This window comes from Oncorhynchus masou, chromosome 11 (genome assembly GCF_036934945.1).
Source record: "Oncorhynchus masou masou isolate Uvic2021 chromosome 11, UVic_Omas_1.1, whole genome shotgun sequence".
NCBI lineage: Eukaryota > Metazoa > Chordata > Actinopteri > Salmoniformes > Salmonidae > Oncorhynchus > Oncorhynchus masou.
The window spans coordinates 18830385-18856631 of NC_088222.1; the positions used below are offsets into that span (position 1 = coordinate 18830385).

Genomic DNA, 26247 nt, shown 5'->3' on the forward strand with positions numbered 1-26247 from the left:
TCAGTTCTGAGAACTCAAAGGAATCCCACCACTAATGTTCTGAGACTAATTTAAACTCCTGCAGGTCCAAACGTGCTCCTGAAATTCTTGCAATGCCCAGGATGCCTAAAAAAGAAACGTAAAAAGTTGCCCAAGTATGGCCAATACATTACACCTCTCTGCTCACCCTGAAACCATCACACTGTTTTCCTCAAAGATGGGCCTCAACAACATACTGGCAGGAGGAAGAAAGATAAACTAACCACCAACCCACTAACGAATACCAACAAATATCAAAAACCTGGTAAAAATAACCTAAATAGTTTTTTTTGCTGCTCTACCATTTATTCTTGGCCCATTGTAGCTTCTCTGGTAGCAATAGATTCTGAGGAACCAGAGAAAGTAATCATGAAATGGTTCTATTCATTATCACAGCACACAAACACTGTAACCCAGCTCTACAGTATTGTCAGCTAACCCAGTAGACTATGTGCTCCTGATCAGCTATAAATGGAACTCATTAGATGGGTAAAGGACTGCATGTGTTATCGCTAATGCTCATATCGATATACACCCACCCTGACAGTATGTGAAGTGAGAATTCAGGTGGGCTTTGATAATGGCAAATTCTTAACTGCTTTCGAAAAAGAAACAAGTTAGGCTGCGTTCACACAGGCAGCACAATTCTGATATATTTTTTCTTTTGACCAATCAGATCATGAAAAAGATCTGATGTGATTGGTCAAAAGACACAGAGGAAAAAACATCATAATTGGGCTACAAATTCTTATTTTCAATGACGTCCTAGGAACAGTGGGTTAACTGCCTTGTTCAGGGGCAGAACGACAGATATTTACCTTGTCAGCTCGGAGATTCAATCTTGCAACCTTTAGGTTAGTAGTCCAATGCTCTAACCACTAGGCTAATTAGTTTAGCCAGTCAGGAACATCGCCAGAATACAGATCCCAGCAGAATATCACGGGCTGCCCTACACTGGTGCGGTATCAGGGGGAAACAGGGTCTTCTTAAAGCAGTCTTCTTCGAAGCAGAACACAAATACTCACAGATTGGGGATCGAGACAGTGTACGAAAACAAAGTGTAGGACCCCCCACCCCCTTTTGCCCTCAGAACATGCCCAATTCGTCTGGGCATGGACTCTAGACGGTGTTTGAAAAGCTGGCCCATGTTGACTCCAATGCTTCTCAAGTTGGCTGGATGTCCTTTGGGCGGTGGACCATGCTTGATAGACACGGGATTCTGTTGAGCGTGAAAACCCCAGCAGCGTTGCAGTCCTTGGCAAAAACCGGTGCGCATGGTACCTACTACCATACCCAGTTCAAAGGCACTAAAATATTTTGTCATGCCCATTCACCCTTTGAATGGCACACATAAAAGACAGTACTGTGCAGCCGTCTTCATCCACCTGGCCAAGGCTTTCGACTCTGTCAATCACCATATTCTTATCAGCAGACTCAGTGGCCTCGGTTTTTCTAATGACTGCCTTGCCTGGTTCACCAACTAATTTGCAGACAGAGTTCAGTGTGTCAAATCGGAGGGCATGTTGTCCGGTCCTCTGGCAGTCTCTATGGGGGTGCCACAGGGTTCAATTCTCGGGCCGACTCTTTTCTCTGTATATATCAATGATGTTGCTCTTGCTGCAGGCGATTCCCTGATCCACCTCTACGCAGACGACACCATTCTGTATACTTCTGGCCCTTCCTTGGACACTGTGCTATCTAACTTCCAAACGAGCTTCAATGCCATACAACACTCCTTCTGTGGCCTCCAACTGCTCTTAAACGCTAGTAAAACCAAATGCATGCTTTTCAACCGATCACTGCCTGCACCCGCACGCCTGACTAGCATCACCACCCTGGATGGTTCCGACCTAGAATTTCTGGACATCCATAAGTACCTAGGTGTCTGGCTAGACTGTAAACTCTCCTTCCAGACTCATATCAAACATCTCCAATCTAAAATCAAATCTAGAGTCGGCTTTCTATTCCGCAACAAAGCCTCCTTCACTCACGCCGCCAAACTTACCCTAGTAAAACTGACTATCCTACCTATCCTCGACTTCTGCGATGTCATCGACAAAATAGCTTCCAATACTCTACTCAGCAAACTGGATGCAGTTTATCACAGTGCCATCCGTTTTGTTACTAAAGCACCTTATACCACCCACCACTGCGACCTGTATGCTCTAGTCGGCTGGCCCTCGCTACATATTCGTCGCCAGACCCACTGGCTCCAGGTCATCTACAAGTCCATGCTAGGTAAAGCTCCGTCTTATCTCAGTTCACTGGTCACAATGGCAACACCCACCCGTAACACACGCTCCAGCAGGTGTATCTTACTGATCATCCCTAAAGCCAACACCTCATTTGTCCGCCTTTCCTTCCAGTTCTCTGCTGCCTGTGACTGGAACGAATTGCAAAAATCACTGAAGTTGGAAACCTTTATCTCCCTCACCAACTTTAAACATCTGCTATCTGAGCAGCTAACCGATCGCTGCAGCTGTACATAGTCCATCGGTATATAGCCCACCCAATTTACCTACCTCATCCCCATACTGTTTTTATTTATTTACTTTTCTGCTCTTTTGCACACCGGTATATCTTCCTGCACATGACCATCTGATCATTCATCACTCCAGTGTTAATCTGCTAAATTGTAATTATTCGCCTATCTCCTCATGCCTTTTGCACACAATGTATATCAACTCTTTTTTTATACTGTGTTATTGACTTGTTTAATTGTTTACTCCATGTGTAACTCTGTGTTGTTGTCTATTCACACTGCTATGCTTTATCTTGGCCAGGTCGCAGTTGTAAATGAGAACTTGCTCTCAACTAGCCTACCTGGTTAAATAAAAGGTGAAATAAAATAAAAATACACAATCCATGTCTTAATTGTCTCAAGGCTTAAAAATCCTTTAAGCTGTCTTCTCCCCTTCATCTATACTGATTGAAGTGGATTTAACAAGTGACATCATATTGGATCATAGCTTTTACCTGGATTCACCTGGTCAGTCTGTCATGGAAAGAGCAGGCGACGGTGTGTTGTACACTCAGTGTATAATCAGTGTTAGGAACTAGGCTTACTGTTAACATAAGCCTACAACCATTATCATATGCCAGGTATTGGTATTCAAACACCTGCTTTAGATAAAGTTTTTTATGTAAACAACTTGATTGGAGCAATTAACAATAGTTCTATTTACAGTACTGAACTTCAGCAAAACTTAAAACCGAACTACTCTCTCGTTCTAATCTTCCATATCCCCCTCCTCCAATCTGCTGCCCTACATCTGTACGAGTAGCATTTACATGAGTCATTTCGCAGACGCTCTTATCCAGAGCAACTTACAGTAGTGAGAGTATACACACACATACACATATCCCCTGTGGGAATCAAATCCACAAACCTTGTCATTGCAAGTACCATGCTCTACCAACTGAGATGCACGGGACCCTTGGGTAATTTAAAGACAGGATGGTACAACATTTGAAATAGTACTACTGATAACGCATCTCATCAGTCTTGCCATCAATACAGTATCACAAAACACACGCTCCCGCACCCAAAAATACACACTGAAACAAAAGAGTTGTTTGGGTAATCCATCTAATGACTGCACAACACACTGATGGTGATAAGATGCTGAGGGTCCATTTATGAGCCTACAGCCCCGTTCTGCCCCCCTCCTTCCCTGCCTGCTCAAAAATCACCTCATCGCTTAAGATGAGAGAACCATAGACTTACAGTATATAATCAAGCCATAACCAGGAAAGCAGGCTGGACAGAACAGGCCGTAACCAAGGCATCTGGAGGGAAGAGAGAACAGAGAGCAGGCCATATAACCAGGTGGTCTGGTCTGGAGAGGATGTCTGGCCTGCAGGATCAATGAGTTAGCCTGGCTAGAATCTGATAAACACTCCTGTTTATAAATAATTTCAATATAGGTTGCCTGTACTGTTCTATCTTGTGTTCTAAAACTGTTCTAGTCTGTGTTCTGTAACTGTTCTAGTCTGTTCTGTTCTACCCAGTGTTCTGTGCTACCCAGTGTTTTGTAACGGTTCTAGTCTGTTCTGTTCTACCCAGTGTTCTGTAACTGTTCTAGTCTGTTCTGTTCTACCCAGTGTTCTGTTCTACCCAGTGTTCTGTAACCGTTCTTGTCTGTTCTACCCAGTGTTCTGTAACTGTTCTAGTATGTTCTGTTCTACCCAGTGTTCTGTTCTACCCAGTGTTCTGTAACTGTTCTTGTCTGTTCTGTTCTACCCAGTGTTCTGTTCTACCCAGTGTTCTGTAACCGTTCTTGTCTGTTCTACCCAGTGTTCTGTAACTGTTCTAGTATGTTCTGTTCTACCCAGTGTTTTGTAACTGTTCTAGTCTGTTCTGTTCTACCCAGTGTTCTGTAACTGCTCTTGTCTGTTCTGTTCTACCCAGTGTTCTGTAACTGTTCTTGTCTGTTCTGTTCTACCCAGTGTTCTGTTCTACCCAGTGTTCTGTAACCGTTCTTGTCTGTTCTACCCAGTGTTCTGTAACTGTTCTAGTATGTTCTGTTCTACCCAGTGTTTTGTAACTGTTCTAGTCTGTTCTGTTCTACCCAGTGTTCTGTAACTGCTCTTGTCTGTTCTGTTCTACCCAGTGTTCTGTAACTGTTCTAGTCTGTTCTGTTCTACCCAGTGTTCTGTAACTGTTCTAGTCTGTTCTGTTCTACCCAGTGTTCTGTAACTGCTCTAGTATGTTCTGTTCTACCCAGTGTTCTGTAACTGCTCTAGTCTGTTCTGTTCTACCCAGTGTTCTGTAACTGTAACTGTCCTGGTCTGTTCTGTTCTACCCAGTGTTCTGTAACTGTTCTAGCGTTCAGTCCTAGCCTGTGGGTTCTAACCTGTTTTCTGTAATATCCTATGTTCTGTTAGCCCGTGTTCAGTTTGGCTGTCCAGTGTTTCATCTGGTCTTCCTGGCAGAGATCACTGCCAGTAAATCACATGATCTGGTAATCTAGCTGGGCTGTAGGCATTAGGTCCGCTACAGGATGCAGTTTGGCCCTCTGGTAAGACCTAGGGGATACTGATCACCTGAACCAGTCCAATTGACACTCCTTAATGCTCATTCACTTAAATTAACTGTTTTCTAGGAATAAAATAAACGTCCTTTCCACTCACCAGGTGGGCTGAACGTAGAGCGGGACATGAAAAATAACATCCCCATTGTTGAGCACTCACAGAACACTCCAGGTGTTCTGGAAAAGGGCACCCCAAGGATAGACCATGTCACATGTTTACTCCTAACTAGCTAACATAATTATTACTAAACACATGTTAACTCCTAACAGAATTAGTTTGTTAGATGCATGCCAAGATTTGAGGAGTGTAGTTGGCTGGCTCTTGCTACCTTCTGATGGAAGACATTTTTTTTTTTCAAGTCTATTTGCTTCATATTATGGCAACTTTGTTCCGTCCAAGTTTGTGTTCATTCAGTTCAACCAAAAAAGGCCAGTAAGTTTTTACAGCCACAATCCTGAGTTTGTGTTTCAGCCAAACAGTAGTCTTACCACCTGGTATAAAGCTGAGGGATGTGGCTGAGGAAATGTAACCACTAGAACTTATAGACCAAGCTAAAAAAAGCAGAGACTGGCTGTACATAATAACATTGATTTGACGCCACAGTTTTTAAACATATTGCTACACATTGTTTGTGTAAAACTGAAATGGCAATAAAACATACAAATTTGAGTAAAATAACCTCAGGCCTATTCTGGACCATGATAGGGTAAGAAAGTTGTACTAGCGGATGTAAATAATCATGATGCTTTTGTTATATATTCTTCAGGAACCAATGGGTAGAAATCATTCATAGAAATTTAACAGCAGGAAATATTCTAAGAGATCGTGGCAGCGATCAGAAAATAAATAAATAAACCAAATCTACAAATTCCAGAACAATTATTTTTTATTTCAGCTATATATACACTATTTTGTAGAAATTCTGCTAGATTTTGGTCAAACCTACGCAGCAAAACGTTAAATCAATGCTACTGGTTGCTATGTTGCAAAAGCCCAACGTTTCTCACATACTGGAGAAACATTTAAATTCAATGCGGTGACCATCATCCTACAAGCATTCCAAACCAGTGTTGCTCTACCATGATCTAAAACAGGGATCAACAATTAGAAATTGTCCCGTGGCTGAATCTTTCTTGAGCAGATGGTCAGAACATAATTACAAATAATTTGTAGACTGGAAATTGACTGCAAGAAGTCCAAATAGATATAATATTTAACGAAAACAATTAATTCAAATCTTGCTTACATTTGTATACAATCACATATAAATCTATATTAGCATGGGTATACTTTGGATCAAAATTTCCAAAAATATTATCACTTGCAGCTGATTTGCTGGTGTTTTTACATTTTAACTCTAACAATAATAATAAACTCTAAAATGTATGATTCATTGATACAGTTGAGAGAACAAAATTTTGAAAAAAAAAAAAAAATCAATAGGCGATAGGCCTACTCGTCTACCACACAATTGATAATGCCCTACGTGCAGAGGGGGTGGCGAAGGGATCCACCAATGTCTTTTATTCAATTAGCATATATCTCTCTATATATCTCTATATATCTATATATATATATATATCTCAGTTGCAATAGAGAACTTGTTCTCAACTGGCCTACCTGATTAAATAAAGGTGAAATAAAATATATATATATATATAAATATATATATATTTTTTTTTTACATTTATTTTATTTCACCTTTATTTAATCAGGTAGGCCAGTTGAGAACAAGTTCTCTATTGCAACTGAGACCTGGCCAAGATAAAGCAAAGCAGTGTGACACATACAACAACACAGAGTTACACATGGAGTAAACAATAAACAAGCTAATAACACAATAAACAAGTCAATGACACAGTAGAAAAAAGAAAGTCTGTATACAGTGTGTGCAAAAGGCATGAGGAGGTAGGCAATAAATAGGCCATAGGAGCAAATAATTATAATTTAGCAGATTAACGCTGGAGTGATAAATGAGCAGATGATGTGCGATCGGTTAGCTGCTCAGATAGCTGATGTTTGAAGTTGGTGAGGGAGATAAGTCTCCAACTTCAGCGATTTTTGCAATTCGTTCCAGTCACTGGCAGCAGAGAACTGGAAGGAAAGGCGGCCAAAGGGGGTGTTGGCTTTGGGGATGATAAAGTGAGATATACCTGCTGGAACGTGTGCTACGGGTGGGTGTTGTTATCGTGACCAGTGAACTGAGATAAGGTGGGGCTTTACCAAGCAAAGACATATAGATGACCTGGAGGCAGTGGGTCTGGCGACGAATATGTATTGAGGACCTGCCGACTAGAGCATACAGGTCGGGTAGTATAAGGTGATTTGGTAACAAATCGGATGGCACTGTGATAGACTGCATCCAGTTTGCTGAGTAGAGTGTTGGAAGCTATTTTGTAGATGACATCGCCGAAGTCAAGGATCAGTAGGATAGTCAGTTTTACGAGGGTAAGTTTGGCGGCGTGAGTGAAGGAGGCTTTGTTGTGAAATAGAAAGCCAATTCTAGATTTGATTTTGGATTGGAGATGTTTAGTATGAGTCTGGAAGGAGAGTTTACAGTCGAGCCAGACACCTAGGTATTTATAGTTGTCCACATATTCTAGGTCAGAACAGTCCAGGGTGGTGATGCTAGTTGGGCGGGCGGGAGCGGGCAGCGAACAGTTGAAAAGCATGCATTTGGTTTTACTAGCGTTTAAGAGCAGTTGGAGGCCACGGAAGGAGTGTTGTATGGCATTGAAGCTCGTTTGGAGGTTAGATAGCACAGTGTTCAAGGAAGGACCAGAAGTATATAGAATGGTGTCATCTGCGTAGAGCTGGATCAGGGAATCGCCCGCAGCAAGAGAGACATCATTGATATATACAGAGAAAAGAGTCGGCCCGAGAATTGAACCCTGTGGTACCCCCATAGAGACTGCCAGAAGTCCGGACAAAATGCCCTCCGATTTGACACACTGAACTCTGTCTGCAAAGTAGTTGGTGAACCAGGCAAGGCAGTCATTAGAAAAATGAAGGCTATTGAGTCTGCTGATAAGAATACGGTGATTGACAGAGTCGAAAGCCTTGGCCAGGTCGATGAAGACGGCTGCACAGTATGTGACGTAGAAGTCCGTCACTGGCCGCGGGCAGCATTTGGTTCTTTAACGCACACACAAATTCATCACTCCTCCCTGCGCCATTATAAGATAAGTTAACAATGTGGGTCGACACACAAATTAACATCTGTCTTGGAGCATGCATTTCACACTTGTCAATGTTCATATTTGAGAGATACAATAATTATTATACTTATCAATGTTGTGGATGAGCGCATTGTTTGTTTGTTCTGTTCCTCTCTCTCCATCTCTGTAGCTTCCGGGTATGCTGGAAAAGGACCCGAGCTAAGGGAATTGGGTTGGCTTTATAGTGCCTGTCCCAAATGGCTCATTAATGCATATGGGCATATTGAAAGATATTGTCAGTAGTGATGTAATGTTGTAAATGTTATGTTGTGATATTGTTTAAAACCGTGTTGCAATGTATATCCTTTAGTATGTTTAGAACATGGAAAATGTAGGTTTGTATTGTTAATTGATTAATTAATTAGGGTTAATTGTTCTGAGGGGAGGGGCTAGCCCTACAAAAGGAGCCTCTCTTTCATTCATGGAGAGGCAGTTTGGATTGAGCTGTGGATGGGGCAGCATTGTTTTTAAGCTGTCCTGTAAGGTAGACGTTGATGGCAGTACTGTTGTTTTTTTTGTTCCGGAATCACTTGTAAATAAACACCTTTGCGGTTCCGCCATCTTTTTATTTTGATAGAGGTTAGGTTATCCAGTTTAGCCTTCTGGCCTACTCTACGTGACACAGTACTAACTATTATCGATTGCGGTTATTATATTGTTTAGTACCTTGAGCGTGGCTGAGGTGCACCCGTGACCGGCTCGGAAGCCGGATTGCACAGAGGAGAAGGTACGGTGGGATTCTAAATGGTCAGTGATCTGTTTATTAACTTGGCATTCGAAGACTTTAGATAGGCAGGGCAGGATGGATACAGGTCTATGACAGTTTGGGTCTAAAGTGTCACCCCCTTTGAAGAGGGAGAAAAGCTTCTGCGTCATCCATCTTCAGGGATCTCGGACGATACAAAAGAGGTTGAACAGGCTGGTAATAGGGGTTGCAACAATGGCGGTGGATAATTTTAGAAAGAGAGGGTCCAGATTGTCTAGCCCATCTGATTTATTTGGGTCCAGGTTTTGCAGCTCTTTCAGAACGTCTGCTGTCTGGATCTGGGTGAAGGAGAAGCTGGGGAGGCTTGGGCGAGTAGCTGTGGGGGAGGCGGAGCTGTTGGCCAGGGTTGGAGTAGCCAGGAGGAAGGCATGGCCAGCCGTTGAGAAATGCTTATTGAAATTTTTGATTATCATGGATTTATCAGTGGTGACCGTGTTACCTAGCCTCAGTGCAGTGGGCAGCTGGGAGGAAGTGCTCTTGTTCTCCATGGACTTTACAGTGTCCCCAAACTTTTTGAGTTAGAGCTACAAGATGCAAATTTCTGCTTGAAAAAGCTAGCCTGTGCTTTCCTGACTGACTGTGTGTATTGGTTCCTGTCTTCCCTGAACAGTTGCATATCGTGGTGACTATTCGATGCTATTGCAGTCTGCCACAGGATGTTTTTGTGCTGGTCGAGGGCAGTCAGGTCGGGAGTGAACCAGGGACTATATCTCTTCTTAGTTGTGCATTTTTTAAACAGGGCATGCTTATCTAAGATGGTGAGGAAATTACTTTTAAAGAATGACCAGGCATCCTCGACTGACAGGATGAGTTCAATATCCTTCCAGGATAGGAAGGGGTGGTCGTTTGACCGTGGATAAAGGCAATGAGGCAGTGATCGCTGCAATCCTGATTGAAAACAGCAGAGGTGTATTTGGAGGGCCAGCCCTACATCAAATCAAATTTGATTGGTCACGTGCGCCGGATACAACAGGTGTAGACCTTACAGTGAAATGCTTACTTACGAGCCACTAACCAACAGTTCAGTTTAAAAAAAATATGGATAAGAATAAGAAATAAAGTAACAAGTAATAACAATATATACAGGGGGGTGCTGGTACATGTACATACATCCAATGGTATAAAGTACTTAAGTAAAAATACTGTAAAGTACAACTTAAGTAGTGTTTGGGGGTTTCTGTACATTACTATTTATGTTTTTTTACTTTTACTCCACTATATTCCTAAAGAAAATGTATACTTTTTACTCCCTTACATTTCCCTGGCACCAAAAAGTACTCGTTACATTTTAAATGCTCAGGCAGGACAGAATTATGGTCCAATTCACTCACCTATCAATATAACGCTTTGTCATCCCTACTGCCATTGATCTGGCGGACTCACTAAACACAAATACTGAGTTTGGAAGTTCTTGGAGTGTCCAACGTCTGTCTAAAAATATTTAATCATACTGTCTGAATTGCTTAATATAAGGAATTTGATGTATAGCATTTACTTTTACACAAGTATGACAATTGAGTACTTTTCCCACCACTGCATACATCCAGATTTCAGTTAATATTCTTGGTTTGTTGAAAGTTATTCATCTTATTCCAAAGCTGTGAAAAACAAACAGAAGCCAGCAATCCACAGGCTAAAATTAGTGCAAGTATAGAGGTGGTTGCCAAGCTGGTAATACTAGTTCTGGAATTAGGCTTTGCCCTCTGGGCATACAAGCCATTTGTTAGGCGTTTCTGGTATTTCTTCAAAAAACATAGTGCAACCTCTTGAACACAACCACACATGCCAACTTAAATTAAAAAAAATGACGATCTGAGAAAATTGCATATTTACCTTAATTAATCGATGAACACTTTATTTACTATCCTCTCTCACCTCACAACCCTCGGTTCACAATCTTGCTAAGGCCAAAATGTCATAAATATTCCAACTTTGATTATTTGTCAATTATGCTTTTAAAAACAAATGTAAAATATACTGTATGTTAACAATCCTTCCTACAAAAGGACCCATCTTGTGAAAATACCCAACATCATGGTCTCTTTTTGTCCTTGCTTCGTATTGAATCCCTCTACTGGAGGTATGTTTAGGCCGGAGGTCATCCAGCCTGGTCCTGGACAGCTAGCAGGGGTCTAATCCTAATCAGTACTCACCCAATCGATTTAACCTAACCTGTATTTACCCCGGTTAGTCTCATTGAGATAAAAATCTATTTTGCAGAGAGACCCGGTCCAAGATAGCAACAGGGTCAAAGTTTAAGTGCTGGGCTGGAACTGTCCACATACACGCACAAGACTTTAGAGAGGTAGGGATATTTGAAGAAGTGAGCAAGGCATTGTGAGCAAGACATTCTTGACATTTTCAAAATAAGCCTCTGATCGTCAAACGTCCTCTGTGTTAATGTTGACAGAGTTTATTCTAACCAGAAACTGGTGTACCCGTTCGCCGTGGTTCATGTTAATGTCATGTTCCGTTCCTTCCTTTCAGTGAGAAGGGAGGGGGGTTGGATTGCATTAATCCCAGATACCTGAAATGAGACAGGCTGCCAGTATGGAGTAGGCTACCCCATTCATAGATGCAAACTGTTTTAGAGCCTATTGGCGATAGTGTCTTCTGATCGGGTGAGTTTTGTTAAGAGCCCCAACGCTAATCTAAAACACACATCGCTTGCTGTACGTTTCTGGAAACATAAGGAACGCATCTAACAATATAGATATATTTTTAACAGGTTAAATTACTACACCTTCTTTAGTGTTAGGGGGGTCACACACGGCCATATCTCCACGTTACATCGCTTGTTTTCAGAAGACAGACGGAAGACATAGTTAATAAGCATAGGTGGCTTCCTATCTAGTGTGCTCCAAACACCAGTGCTGTGTATAAGTGTAACTGGGAAGGAAGTGCAGTTCAGAAGCTGGAGGCACACACAGCTTGTAGATCTGTGCAAAACTGCTACAGTAAGTACATTCTTTCTTGCTAATTTGAAAGATAAGGAGCATACCAGCATATGTTTGGAAAATCATTTTGAAAGCGATGATTGACGTTTCTAAACGTTAAAACACAGCTTCGGAATTGTAGTTCACATGGAGCGAACAGTGGGTGAATGTAACTGCTGGAAACCGTACATACGGAGAAGATAGGAGTAGGTTAGTTACCAATAATCTTCCTGCCAGAGTGCCAATAGGAGGAGAGGTAACCTGAAGTGGAGCCAATCAGAGGGGTACACTATGAAGGAAACTATATTGAACAGAAATATACAATGCAACATGTAAAGTGTTGGTCCCATGTTCCATACGCACAAAAAAACTATTTCTGTCACTGATTCCCACAGTACTGCTGCTCATTCCGTTCACCAACCCCGGACTGTCGGTCTGACCACCAACCCCGGACTGTCGGTCTGACCACCAACCCCGGACTGTCGGTCTGACCACCAACCCCGGACTGTCGGTCTGACCACCAACCCCGGACTGTCGGTCTGACCACCAACCCCGGACTGTCGGTCTGACCACCAACCCCGGACTGTCGGTCTGACCACCAACCCCTGGACTGTCGGTCTGACCACCAACCCCGGACTGTCGGTCTGACCACCAACCCCGGACTGTCGGTCTGACCACCAACCCCGGACTGTCGGTCTGACCACCAACCCCGGACTGTCGGTCTGACCACCAACCCCTGGACTGTCGGTCTGACCACCAACCCCGGACTGTCGGTCTGACCACCAACCCCTGGACTGTCGGTCTGACCACCAACCCCTGGACTGTCTTGTCTCATTATTCAGCTTGTCTCATTACACACACCTGGTTCCCATTAATGTTATGGTGCTTTTTTTGGCTGTGTGTTTATAGTAAAAATGAAATAATGTCAAATTAAAATAAGGGGATGATGACACAATCTTTGCGAGAGGAAGGGAATCTGATTCCATTGGTACTCAACTCGTGGCTCAGACACTTTATTCGGGATAAATGGAGTTAAGAGAGTTTGGCGTGTCATTGTGAAAAGGCAATACTGCTCTGTGACCACCATTGACTGGGACGCACAGCCTAAACGCGCAGTTGAACTCAGTTGCCCAAAGTTACCTCGGTAACTCCTCAAACTCGACAAGGCTCTGGTCACAAATTTGAGAGAACCCCGTAAACTGCAGTTATGAAGCCGTACATATTGTGACACTTACAGCCAGGTTCACCCAAGGTGTTCCGGGAAAGGCCAGCGCAAGGATAGCTCATGTCACGTTTACTCCTAACTAGCCAGGGCTGGATTAATGCAAGGGCGGCAATATAGGTAGTAGGGAACAGCAGAGGGAACACCCCCCTATCCACATCAATGGAACAGTAGTGGAGAGGGTAGTAAGTTTTAAATTCCTCTGCATACACAACACAGACAAACTGAATTGGTCCACCCACACAGACAGCATCGTGAAGAAGGCGCAGCAGCGCCTCTTCAACCTCAGGAGGCTGAAGAAATTCGGCTTGTCACCAAAAGCACTCACAAACTTCTACAGATGCACAATCGAGAGCACCCTGGCGGGCTGTATCACCGCCTGGTACGGCAACTGCTCCGCCCACAACCGTAAGGCTCTCCAGAGGGTAGTGAGGTCTGCACAACGCATCACAGGGGGCAAACTACCTGCCCTCCAGGACACCTACACTACCCGATGTTACAGGAAGGCCATAAAGATCAAGGACAACAACCACCCGAGCCACTGCCTGTTCACCCCGCTATCATCCAGAAGGCGAGGTCAGTACAGGTGCATCAAAGCTGGGACCGAGAGACTGAAAAACAGCTTCTATCTCAAGGCCATCAGACTGTTAAACAGCCACCACTAACATTGAGTGGCTGCTGCCAACACACTGACTCAACTCCAGCCACTTTAATAATGGGAATTGATGGGAAATGTAAAATATATCACTAGCCACTTTAAACAATGCTACCTAATATAATGTTTACATACCCTACATTATTTCTCATATGTATACGTATATACTGTACTCTATATCATCTACTGCATCTTTATGTAATACATGTATCACTAGCCACTTTAACTATGCCACTTTGTTTACATACTCACCTCATATGTATATACTGTACTCGATACCATCTACTGTATCTTGCCTATGCTGCTCTGTACCATCACTCATTCATATATCTTTATGTACATATTCTTTATCCACTTACACTTGTGTATAAGACAGTAGTTTTGGAATTTGTTAGTTAGATTACTTGTTGGTTATTACTGCATTGTCGGAACTAGAAGCACAAGCATTTCGCTACACTCACATTAACATCTGCTAACCATGTGACAAATAAAATTTGATTTGATTTTAGTGGCCGCGGGTCAGCTGTTTGTTCACCCGCACCCACCCGCAATTGCTAAAATCCATCCTCAACCGCCCGACTAAGTGATGAAGTGAAAATGTGAGGCCCGCACCTGACCCTAACCTGCAAATATAGAAATGATGCTGTAGGCTACAGTCGGAGATGGAGGACCGATTGTTTTGTCAGGTTTGACAGATACGTTTCTGCTAAGAATTTCAGTAGGCTATCCGTAGGCTTGTCTGTAATTAGATACATGCAGCTTCTCTTCCGTCATTACATGCTGCCCTAGAATAGGGTTTCCCAAACCCGGTCCTGGGGCCCCACTGAGTGAACGTTTTGTTTTTTGCCCTTGGACTACACAACTGATTCAAATAACCAACCCATCAAGCTTTGCCTAGTTGAATTAGCTGTGTAGTGCAAGGGAGAAAAACAAAACATGCACCCAGGGGGGCCCCAGGACGGGGTTTGGGAATCCCTGCACTGGAAGGCCATGCGAACCAGAATAATGTCATAAATGATAGAATGAATGCATCAATCTAGTTGACATAGGTAAAGTTCTGAAATCTCAGCTTCTTTCGCTGAGAAAAGACGTTTAGGAATCAGAGACAAAATACAATAAATAAATACAAAAAATGCAGTCGCATTCTCTCAAGATGCTGAAAGAGAGAAATCATATTTCTCCACTCCTGTTCCCGAGTCAAAATGTACATTTGGTGTATCATTCTACTGCAAGAATTGCTTAATTCTGCAGGCATTAATATTAAGACTGAAAGATTATAGTCAGTGTCCGGATTTCAGTTTCCATTTAACCCCTCCGAACAGTAGGCTACAGTTCCCTTGACGTGCTATAGGCCTATTTGAAGTCCCCTTCTTGTTACTGTCAAATTTGTATAGCGCTTCACAATCATCACACATAACATAAGCATTGCTATCATCCTCTACCACTTCACCAAAACTTTCCTGTACCTCCCTTCTCTTTATTTTCAACTCTCCATTACACAGCTTTTCACTTCTCCATTTTGCTTCAGTGGATCGACGTTAACTTTTTCCTTTCACAGCATTATAAGGCTGCATTGAGACAATGACTGATCAATGACCCAAGCCCAGCTCATTAAATCCCTACCATTGTGTCGCTGAGTTGTCATAATGCTTCAGCAAATGTACATTATCCCAGGGGCGTTGGAAGACACAATGTAATGTACATAATATATGTCCCTCTTACTGCACTGAATGCCTCTGCTGATCCTACAGTTATTGTATGCTGTAATCATATGCCTATGAACCAAAGTTATACTGTTAGCACTGAGGCGGTGTTCCCTAGCAGGAAGTCCACTATGTGTAACTCACCCTGCACTAACATTAATCACCCAAGCATTTCTACCTCTGCTAAGCTTCCCTGGATAACAAGAACACCTATGTGAGAACTGCAACTGGATCCTGGACTTCCTGACGGACCACCTTCACTCAGGTGGTGAGAGTACAGACAACAAAACATCCCCCACAGGGATGAGGTCAAGCGACCTGGCAGTGTGGTGCCAGGACAACAACCTTTACCTCAATATCAGTAAGAGAGAGGAGCTGATCGTGGACTAAAGGAATGAGGGCCAAACACGGCCCCATCCACACCGATGAGGCTGTAGTGGAGCGGGTCTAGAACTTCAAGTTCCTCTGTGTCCACATTAGAGGTCGACCTATATATGATTTTCCTAACGCCGATACTGATTATTGGAGGACCAAAAAATGCCGATAACGATTAATCGACCAATTGTTAAAATGTATTTGTAATAATGACAATTACAATAATACTGAATGAACACTTATTAACTTAATATAATACATCAAAAATAAATTTAGCCTCAAATAAATCGTTTGGTTTAAATAATGCAAAAACAAAGTGTTGGAGAAGAAAGTAAAAGTGCAATATGTGCCATGTAAAAAAAGCTAACGTTTAAGTTCCTTGCTCAGAACATGAGAACACATGAAAGCTGGTGGTTCCTTTTAACATGAGACTTCAATATTCCAAGGTAAGAGGTTTTAGGTTGTAGTTAATATAGTATTTATAGGGCTATTTCTCTCTATACCATGTGTATTTCATAAACATTTTACTATTGGATGTTCTTATAGGCACTATAGTATTGCCAGTGTAACAGTATAGCTTCCGTCCCTCTCCTCGCCCCTACCTGGGCTCAAACCAGGATATATCGACAACAGCCACCCTCAAAGCATCGTTACCCATCGCTCCACAAAAGCCGCGGCACTTGCAGAGCAAGGGGAACAACTACTCCAAGTCTCAGAGCGAGTGACGTTTGAAATGCTATTAGCGCGCACCCCGCTAACCATTTCACATCGGTTACACCAGCCTAATCTCGGGAGTTGATAAGCCTGCAGTCATAAACAGGTCAATGCTAGAAGAGCTGCTGGCAAAAAGCAGTAAAGTGCTGTTTGAATGAACGAGCCTGCTGCTGCCTACCGTCGCTCAGTCAGACTGCTCTATCAAATCATAGACTTAATTATAACATAATAATACACAGAAATATGAGCCTTTGGTCAGTAATATGGTTGAATCCGGAAACTATAATTTCGAAAACAAAACATTTATAATTTCATTGAAATACGGAACCGTTCCGTATTTTATCTAACGGGTGGCATCCATAAGTCTAAATATTGCTGTTACATTGTACAACCCTCAATGTTACGTCATAATTATGTAAAATTCTGGCAAATTAGTTCGCAACGAGCCAGGCGGCCCAAAATGTTGCATATACACTGCCTCTGCGTGCAATGAACGCAAGAGAAGTGACACAATTTCACCTGGTTAATATTACCTGGTAACCTGGATTTCTTTCAGCTAAATATACAGGTTTAAAAATATATACTTCTGTGTATTGATTTTATGAAAGGCATTGATGTTTATGGTTAGGTACAGTCGTGCAACGATTGTGCTTTTCTCGTAAATGCGCTTTTGTTAAATCATCCCCCGTTTGGTGAAGTTGGCTGTCTTTGTTAGGAAGAAATAGTCTTCACACAGTTCAAAACGAGCCAGGCGGCCCAAACTGCTGCATATACCCTGACTCTGTTGCAAGAGAAGTGATACAATTTACCTAGTAAAAAAAAATTCATGTTAGCAGGCAATATTAAATTAATGCAGGTTTTTTATTTATTTATTTAACTAGGCAAGTCAGTTAAGAACTAATTCTTATTTTCAATGATGGCCTAGGAACAGTGGGTTAACTACCTGTTCAGGGGCAGAATGACAGATTTTAACCTTGTAGCTCGGGGATTTGAACTTGCAACCTTTCGGTTACTAGTCCAACGCTCTAACCACTAGGCTACCCTGCCGCGCCAATCCTGCTTAAAAATATATACTTGTGTATTGATCTTAAGAAAGGCATTGATGTTTATGGTTAGGTACACGTTGGAGCAACGACAGTCCTTTTCTTGACTGCGCACCGCATCGATTATATGCAACGCAGGACACGCTAGATAAACTAGTAATATCATCAACCATAATAACTAGTGATTATGAGTGATTGATTGCTTTTTATAAGATAAGTTTAATGCTAGCTAGCAACTTACCATGGCTTCTTACTGCATTCGCGTAACAGGCGGGCTCCTCGTGGAGTGCAATGAGAGGCAGGTGGTTAGAGCGTTGGACTAGTTAACTGTAAGGTTGCAAGATTGAATCCCCGAGCTGACAACTTAAAAATCTGTCATTCTGCCCCCTGAACCCACCATTCCAAGGCTGTCATTGAAAATAAGAATGTGTTCTTAACTGACTTGCCTAGTTAAATAAAGGTGTAAAAAAATGATGATGATAATAATAATAATAATAATAATAAAAAAAAACATCCAAATCGGTGTCCAAAAATACAGATTTTCGATTGTTATGAAAACTTGAAATCGGCCCTAATTAAAATCAGCCATTCCGATGAATCGGTCGACATCTAGTCCACATCCCAAAGGAATGAACATGGTCTACAAACACCCAGCCTCTTCCCCCTCAGGAGCCTGAAAAGATTTGTCATGGGCCCTCAGAGCCTAAAAATGTTCTAAAGCTGCACCATTGAGAGCATTCTGACTGGCTGCATCACTGCTTGGTATGGCAACTGCTTGGCATCTGACCGCAAGGTACTACAGAGTAGAGGTCGACCGATTAATCGGAATGAACGATTAATTAGGGCCGATTTCAAGTTTTCATAACAATCGGAAATCGGTATTTTTGGGCGGCGATTTGCAGTTTTTTTTTTAACACCTTTATTTAATATTTTTAACTAGGCAAGTCAGTCAAAGAACACATTCTTATTTTCAATGACTGCCTAGGAACAGTGGGTTAACTGCCTTGTTCAGGGGCAGAACAATAGATTTTCACATTGTCAGCTCGGGGGATCCAATCTTGCAACCTTAACTAGTCCAATGCAATAACGACCTGCCTCTTTCTCATTGCACTCCACAAGGAGGCTGCCTGTTATGCGAATGCAGTAAGCCAAGGTAAGTTGCTAGCTAGCATTATACTTATCTTATAAGAAACAAATCAATCATAATCACTAGTTAACTACACATGGTTGATGATATTATCTAGCGTGTCTTGCGTTGCATATAATCTGACTGAGCGGTGGTAAGCAGAAGCAGGTGCGTAAACATTCATTCAAACAGCACTTTCGTGCGTTTTGCCAGCAGCTCTTCGTTGTGCGTCAAGCATTGCGCTGTTTATGACTTCAAGCCTATCAACTTCCGAGATGAGGCTGGTGTAACCGATGTGAAATGGCTAGCTCGTTAGCATGCGCTAATTGTCGTTGTGTTGCTGGTTCGAGCCCAGGGAGGAGCGAGGAGAGGGGCGGAAGCTATACTGTTACACTGGCAATACTAAAGTGCCTATAAGAACACCCAATAGTCAAAGGTTAATGAAATACACTGCTCAAAAAAATAACGGGAACACTTAAACAACACAATGTAACTCCAAGTCAATCACACTTCTGTGAAATCAAACTGTCCACTGAGGAAGCAACACTGATTGACAATACATTTCACATGCTGTTGTGCAAATGGAATAGACAACAGGTGGAAATTATAGGCAATTAGCAAGACACCCCCAATAAAGGAGTGGTTCTGCAGGTGGTGACCACAGACCACTTCTCAGTTCCTATGCTTCCTAGCTGATGTTTTGGTCACTTTTGAATGCTGACGGTGCTTTCACTCTAGCATGAGACTGAGTCTACAACCCACACAAGTGGCTCAGGTAGTGCAGCTCATACAGGATGGGACATCAATGCGAGCTGTGGCAAGAAGGTTTGCTGTGTCTGTCAGCGTAGTGTCCAGAGCATGGAGGCGCTACCAGGAGACAGGCCAGTACATCAGGAGACGTGGAGGAGGCCGTAGGAGGGCAACAACCCAGCAGCAGGACCGCTACCTCCGCCTTTGTGCAAGGAGGAGCACTGCCAGAGCCCTGCAAAATGACCTCCAGCAGGCCACAAATGTGCAAGTGTCTGCTCAGACAGTCAGAAACAGACTCCATGAGGGTAGTATGAGGGCCCGACGTCCACAGGTGGGGGTTGTGCTTACAGCCCAACACCGTGCAGGGCGTTTGGCATTTGCCAGAGAACACCAAGATTGGCAAATTCACCACTGGCGCCCTGTGCTCTTCACAGATGAAAGCAGGTTCGCACTGAGCACATGTGACAGTCTGGAGACGCCGTGGAGAACGTTCTGCTGCCTGCAACATCCTCCAGCATGACCGGTTTGGCGGTGGGTCAGTCATGGTGTGGGGTGGCATTTCTTTGGGGGGCCGCACAGCCCTCCATGTGCTTGCCAGAGGTAGCCTGACTGCCATTAGGTACCGAGATGAGATCCGAAGACCCCTTGTGAGATCATATGCTGGTGCGGTTGGCCCTGGGTTCCTCCTAATGCAAGACAATGCTAGACCTCATGTGGCTGGAGTGTGTCAGCAGTTCCTGCAAGAGGAAGGCATTGATGCTATGGACTGGCCCGCCCGTTCCCCAGACCTGAATCCAATTGAGCACATCTGGGACATCACGTCTCGCTCCATCCACCAAAGCCACGTTGCACCACAGACTGTCCAGGAGTTAGCGGATACTTTAGTCCAGGTCTGGGAGGAGATCTCTCAGGAGACCATCCGCCACCTCATCAGGAGCATGCCCAGTCGTTGTAGGGAGGTCATACAGGCACGTGGAGGCCACACACACCCCTGAGCCTCATTTTGACTTGTTTTAAGGACATTACATCAAAGTTGGATCAGCCTGTAGTGTGGTTTTCCACTTTAATTTTGAGTGTGACTCCAAATCCAGACCTCCATGGGTTGATAAATTTGATTTCCATTGATAATGTGTGATTTTGTTGTCAGCACACTCAACTATGTAAAGAAAAAAGTATTTAATAACATTTCATTCATTCAGATCTAGGATGTGTTATTTTAGTGTTCCCTTTTTTTGAGCAGTGTACAAATGGTATAGAGGGAAATAGTCCTATAATAACTACAACCTAAAACTTCTTACCTGGGAATATTGAAGACTCGTGTTAAAAAGGAACCACCAGCTTTCATATGTTCTCATGTTCTGAGCAAGGAACTGAAATGTTAGCTTTCTTACATGGCACATATTTTACATGGAACATATTGCACTTTTACTTTCTTCTCCAACACTTTGTTTTTGCATTATTTAAACCAAATTGAACATGTTTCATTATTTACTTGAGGCTAAATTTATTTTATTGATGTATTATATTAAGTTAAAATAAGTGTTAATTCAGTATTGTTGTAATTGTCATTATTACAAATAAATAAAAAACCTTTAAATAAATTGGCCGATTAATCGGTATCGGCTTTTATGGTCCTCCAATAATCGGTATCGGCGTTGAAAAATCATAATCGGTCGACCTCTACTACAGAGGGTAGTATGCATGGCCCAGTACATCACCTCTATACCAGGCTGTGTCAGAGGAAAGCCCTAAAAATGCTCTACCTCCAGCCACCCAAGTCATAGACTGCTCTCTCTGCTATCGCACGCAACCTGTACCGATGAACCAAGTCTGGAACCAACAGGACCCTGAACAGCTTCTACCCCATACGACTGCTAAATAGTTAACCAAATACCTACCCGGACTATCTGTACTGACCCCCTATTGCACTAACTCGTACATCACATGGAGTGCATTCAGAAAGTATTCAGCCCCCACATGAGACTCGGAATTCATTCTAACATTAAAATATGCAGTACAAATCTCCAAACGTCTTTTAGGTTTTTTTTTATACCACAGTATAATGCTCCAGGGCTAATTTTGTTAGCATTTTGGTTGGATTTTCTAGATACAGAACATAAAACAAGATTTATAAAGCAAGAATTATCTCGTGTCTAATAAAGCAAGTACTGCAATAGTTTGAGCATATGTTGCAGGACAATAAACATATTTTTTTCAGAATATAAAAAAAAGAAAATCAATGTCAAGGGGGTTAGCAACCAATTGACCAACCACTGACGGAGTTGACAACAGAAACTCAAAACAGACATATTCTTGTCTTTAAAAATATAAGTTATATACAAACATTTGTAAAATATGGAAAATTATTAATTTGACAATCCCCCAAAAATTATAATCATTCTATCAGACGTTTCAGCACTCTGACAGAGTTTGTTTTAGGGAGTTGATAAAATTATTAATTTTTCTTTTTTATTCAAATGGTACACAAAGTAACAATTTTGTTTTTCCTCAGTTGCTTTGACTAACTAAAATAAACATTTGAACCAACATTAATATTCTAGCTTAATATTATATAAGGGAGATGGGAGATTTCAATATTATTTAAATCTATCAACAATTGAGAACTTGTCAGACCATAAGTGGTCTTGTTGCACTACAGTTAATGAGGAGATAAGTAAGGGGTTCTCATTGTATAGCTGACCCTGCTAAATAATAATTAATTTATGATTTTAGACAAATCTGACAGAGTTGACCAAACTTCAGAGACATTTTTTTGAAATCACATTTGAGAGAAATATTGCTTAAAGTCAGAGATAGTAACTACAGTACATGTGATACTTTGTTAATATTCATTTATGCCAGTTATTAGAATTTTAAAACACTTTCGTGGCGTTTAAAATTGTGATCCTTTTTTCTGGACCGGGGCATTTCCTGGCAGAGAGCCAACATGAAAATTACTAAAACTGGAAAATTACTAAAAACGAATGTTTTCCGTAATAAAATTCCCCTAAATTACATTTAAGATCAAATAATTAAACAAAATTCACCTTTTCAACTATAAAAATTGAATTTCCCTGCTGGACAAGGATTGTCCCAACTTTCAGGAATCCCTGAGCTACATTGTTTGTTTACAAGACAGAGATGGCAACAAAACAAACATTGGAGTAAAATAACATTAGGCCTATTCTGAGTTATGATACGGTAAGATAGTACCAGCTGATGTAAGCCGATGTAAGTAATCATTGATGCTAATAAGGTATATTCTTTAAGAATCAAATGGGTATAAATCATTAAATGAAATTTAACAGCAGGAAGTATCCAATATTGTAAAAAAAAATACAAATAACATAATAGCTATAATTCCATAACATCAACTTATTGCTACTGCTTACACTATGCAGGTTTCCATGGACCCAAGTTTAATCAACAAAAGCAATGTTAAAAAAAATAATCATTGAGACATGTTTAATGGAAACATCATATAGACAATATTTTTTATGCGTTTCACGGGTGGATTGTTCTTGTCTAACTTGCTTTGAGACAAATGATGATGGAAACTGTTTTTCAAATAAGTTATGATTGTTGAATGATTTTGAAGGTACGAGGGGCATGTGAATCACCTAGGCCTAACTATAAAAAGGTCCATTCCACATTTAATTCTAATTGCTGGCAAAATCTATTTTTTCCAACTATAAAAAAAAGTATGCTTCTTTGCAGGACAACAATTGTCCTGACTTTCAAGAATACCTGAATTGCTTCGCCTTCCTTTTTTGTTCGGCTGGATGCAAGTTTCGCCATATAATTATTTCAGAGCTATAGGAGTGCAAGTTTCACCATGGCACAGACCATGGTGATATGTTGGTACATGAACATTATTGGAATATGGCAAATATTAGTCAATTATGGCATTCTATCCATGCTGGCTTTCGCATGCTACCTGAGACATGAAACAGATAGGTGGGAGGGCAAACTGGTTACCACCAATTTACAAATGAGCATTGCGCAACTTGCCTAAATGGGTAATGGAAACACATCAACCACAATTATGATTTATTTATTTTAAGGTGTGACGTCATTACATCCTGCTGTTTTTAATCGACAATTAAGTTCAATGGAAATGCACCATAGCAGACAAATGTCACATCTATTTCTATGTGAACTTTGTAAATGTTGATAAAATAAAAAATAAAAATCACTGGACAAGTTAAAGGAGTATTGTGTAATATTCTTGATTTGTAATTTCAGAAAATGTCCATAATAAATAAATAAATAAATAAATAAAATGTCAGTAATAGTTTTCCATTATTTTTTCACACAAAAAAATATTTGGGGGCACATACTGGCTACCGGATTCCTTGCTCCGGGCCAAACACTACACCACGCCCACACACGTTCGTTTCTTTGACGTAGTACCTTTAACCGAAACATAGCTGTTGATACACAGTTGAGAGAATACAATCTCGAGAGAAAAAAACCATACAAATGGGCGATACCAGTCTACAACAAAATTGATAACACCTCAGAGTTTCTAAACCCAAAGGCCGAACATCGCGAGACTTCCGGGAACGCTTTAGATAGAACTGCATCGGTCTGCGGACCCAAATGTAGCATGCATCGGTCAGAAAATCCATTCCGACTGAATGAATCAGCGATTCATAATTTTTTGTTGTTGCTCATATTACTTTCTACCTTCCGAGAATACCTCGTATTTTCTGACAACTGATGAGTCCTCTCCTTCAGTGTCGAATTAAGTATGTAACTATGTTAACAATCATTGATCTACAAGTCTTTCTGCATGCCGAACAACTCTAGGGAACGTCAGAAGCCCAGCTTCGCACACTGACCAATGCGAAGTAGTTGGCCTGTTCCTGATCTTACACATCTGTGCAGCACCTTCAGCATTCAAATGCTAAAATAGCTTGCGCGATATTAAGCTGTATTAGTTGAGTGGCAACCCATGTAATTTGCTAGGTTACAGCTTCGCGCTGTTGAAATATGTGTTTTACTGGAATAAAAGTACTGGGGACAACTCATCTGTCTATACCTACATTTGATTTTGATGTTCAAGGTCAACGTCAGCAATAGTTTTGGTAGTGTATATGGTATTTTTTTTATATACTGGGTAAAATGTATAATTTCATAATGAGAAATCTCTTTTTCGAGGCGCACTGCATGGCCAAAACTGGAGGAGAGTAAAAAAAATCTCACTCCAAAAAACCTTCCAAAAGCTAAAAAAAAAAAAAGATTTTGAAATGGGGGTGAAATCCAAAGTTGTGCTATATATATTAATTGGGTATGTCATAGCTCATTTGTAAATGATAAATATAGATATATTACTAGCTCAACCCCTTAATCTGCAAAAACAACAAGTTAATTAGTGGGTGATGGTGATTTCAGAAACAAAGTGGGGGGGACAAAAAACACAACTAAATTGCCCCCCCCTCCCCTAACCAAACAGTGGGGTCGTAGATGCCTAGTGTCCTTTATGGCTCAGATCAGGTGCCTACATATAGTATACAATATAGACATACACCATTTACACACACACATACTGAAGTCAGCTCAGACAGTTCCAGATCAGAGGCCCAGCTCATGAGCTGCATCAACAGCAGATTTGAATTTTGTGCATGAATTGTATCGCATCGATTCGTTCTCTAATCAAACCGAATCGTTTCAAACAAAAACGTATCGCTTCGGTATCGTATCAGAGCCCATGTATCTACATATGTATCGGATCTTCTTGAAAGGGAAAAATGCACATCCCCACGATATAGCCATTTTGACTTTGTGGCTGTGGTAACTAGTGGCAACCCTAGCAGAGGGGGTGGGTAAAGGGGTCCACCAATGCCTTTTATTAAATTAGCCTATATTGATGCGCCTGCCTTGCATATATTAGATTTAAGTAAATGTTTTGTTTGTTTAAAGTTATTTATCTTATTCCAAAGCTGTGAAAAACAAACCGAAGCCCGCAATGCACGGGTTAAAAGGAACACAGGTAAAGAGGTGGTTGCCAAGCTGGCTACACACGGGGAGACCTCTCTGGGCATACGAGCCAAATGTTTGTTGTTTCTGGTGTTTCTTCAAACAACGTAGTGCAACATCTTGAACATGACTACACACACACAAAGTTACATCGCAAAACATACGAGGATCTGAAAAATATTACATAGATTTACCTTAATTCATCGATGAACGCGTTTTTCATTTACCATCCCACCTCACAACCCTCTGTTCGCCATCTTGCCACTGCAGGCTATTTCCCTGGGAAGCCTACCCCCTGGCCCAAATTTAAATAAAAGCCAACTGAAAGGGGGAGAGGAGAAAAGGGCTTGCCTCTGCCTCAGAAATGCCAGACCATCCGCCGATGAGCAGAAGTGCCCTGAACAACCAGGATACAAACCGGATCAATTGACCAGAATCCACATAGATTACAAACGCCTCCGACACACGGTATGTATGGGCCCCTGTCCCGTGGCATTCTACAAACTCAAATATCCTTGAGCCAGGTGCTTGAAACAGACTTGATGTGAAAAACTCACAAGAAGTGATAAGAGGGTGTGGTGCAGGCTGATTATAGGTTACATGTCTCTGTCAAAAAAGGAGTAAATTATTTCAAGTCTTAAACCTTGCTGACATGAAGGCACAGCATTCTTTCACCCTTGTCTCATTGATTGTATGCCAATAATG

General features: G+C 41.7%; 1 protein-coding gene across 1 annotated transcript in view; it reads right to left on the reverse strand.

The window, feature by feature from the left end:
- The window catches only part of LOC135548258 (hypermethylated in cancer 2 protein-like), a 33515-nt gene extending 7637 nt beyond the window's left edge, over positions 1-25878 (reverse strand). The window contains exon 1 of the mRNA XM_064977658.1: positions 25737-25878. The gene's annotated coding sequence lies outside the window, so the exon portion shown is untranslated. The remainder of the gene's footprint in view (positions 1-25736) is intronic.
- Positions 25879-26247: the final 369 nt, after the last annotated feature.